This window comes from Mustela nigripes, chromosome 5 (assembly GCF_022355385.1).
Source record: "Mustela nigripes isolate SB6536 chromosome 5, MUSNIG.SB6536, whole genome shotgun sequence".
NCBI classification, from domain to species: domain Eukaryota; kingdom Metazoa; phylum Chordata; class Mammalia; order Carnivora; family Mustelidae; genus Mustela; species Mustela nigripes.
In genome coordinates this window covers 78,201,561-78,203,361 of record NC_081561.1, presented here as the reverse complement: position 1 = coordinate 78,203,361, position 1,801 = coordinate 78,201,561, and the positions used below count along the sequence as shown (strand labels likewise).

The window sequence follows — 1,801 nt, the reverse complement described above, 5'->3', positions numbered from 1 at the left end:
AAGAAAATGAGGTAAAATTATGTTTATTCACAGATTTCATCACTATATACAGAAATTTAAATTAAGAAAACAAACTATTATAATAATTAAGTGAATTTAACAAAGTCATAGAATACAAAGTCAATATAAAAAGTCAGTTCCATTTTTCTATATTAACAACAAGCAATTGTGAAAAGAAAACTTTCAAAAATACATTTATGCACTGGGTGTTGTATATAAGTGATGAATCACTAAATTCTACTCCTGAAACAGATATTACACTGTATGTTAACCAAGTAGAATTTAAATAAAACTTAAGGGCGCCTGGGTGGCTCAGTGGATTAAGCCTCTGCCTTCGTCTCAGGTCATGATCTCAGGGTCCTGAGAGCACCTCTGTTCAGCAGAGAGCCTGCTTCCCCATCTGTCTCTGTCTGCTTCTCTGCCTACTTGTGATTTCTCTGTGTGTCCAATAAATAAATAAAATATTTTTTAAAAATAATAAAATATAAATAAATAAATAAAACTTAAAAGAAAAGGAAGGAAGAAAGGAAAGAAGAAAGGAAGAAAATATATTTATATAGGCATTAAAGAACATAAATACTTGGGAAGACATTCAAGATAAAATAAGCCAGTCCTACATTCTGAAAAGTAATCTGAGATAAATTAAGGAAAACAAACAGAAAGATAGTCTATGTTCATAGAGGAGATTGATTTTGTGACAGGCCACTACAAGGCATTTCTCATTTGTCGCCCTGGTTCTGGTGATAAATGAGATTCCATTTCTATCTCCCTGCTTTCCCCTCATTTCCTTAGTAAAGCTGTGAGCTATGGAACTATTTAGCTATAGTCTAGGTATAAAAAAAATTTAAGACAGAGTCATTGCCCTCAAGTACTGTGTAATTTTTACAAATGATCAAATTTTTTTTTTAATTCCGGTAATGAAATGCACACATTGTTTTCCAGTGTTAGCCTTGAGGACAAAACAAATATCACACATACACACATACACACACTCACACACACACACACAGGAAAGAACTCATTGTTACTGGTCTTGGCAGTGATTTTTAAACATGACGCCAAAAGCACAAATAAAAGCAAATATCAACAATGGGACTCATCAAACTCAAAAGCTTTTGCATAGCAAAATTAACAAACACATACCTTGCTGTCCGCGTCTCTTCCATCTAGCTGTTCCTGAGTTATATTCTTTTATAATAAACCAATTACTTAGTTTTTTAAAAATTAACAAAATGAAAAGACAATCTACAGAATGTGAGAAAAGCTTTGCAAACCGCTTATCATATAGAGTTAACATCCAGATACTTACCTGGCAGGGGAGGTATCATGATCACGAAGGTGGTTTTCCCAGGGTGAGGCTTATCCATTGCACTCTGGATGTGCTGACCCCTGTGATTTCCCCAAATGTGGGAAACTCGACTGCATAATTTGTGGTAGTGGGGGACTGCATTCGCGCTTTCTCCTGGTATATGTTGTTTAAATAAAAGAGTCTATTTAATATGTTGAATGAAGACACTTTTCACTTTTTACCTCTCCTGGGGGAAAAAAAAGAGTTAACATCCAAATCATATTTAAAAACTCATACAACATAAAACCCAAAAAATCTGATTAAAAGGTAGGCCGAAGAACTAAGTTGACATTTCTTTTGTGAATCACTGCTTATTAAGTATTAATACAGCAAATTTTAAAGATTTATTTATTTATTTATTTATTTATTTATTTGACGGACAGAAATCACAAGTAGGCAGAGAGGCAGGCAGAGAAAGAGGAGGAAGCAGACTCCCTGCTGGGCAGAGAGCCC

General features: G+C 34.2%; 1 non-coding gene across 1 annotated transcript; it reads left to right on the top strand.

Annotated features, from left to right (window-relative positions):
- Positions 1–1,301: 1,301 nt before the first annotated feature.
- On the top strand, positions 1,302–1,465 carry LOC132018905 (U1 spliceosomal RNA). Its single transcript, XR_009404678.1, has one exon. It is a non-coding gene; the product is annotated as a U1 spliceosomal RNA (small nuclear RNA).
- The last annotated feature ends 336 nt before the right edge of the window (positions 1,466–1,801 follow it).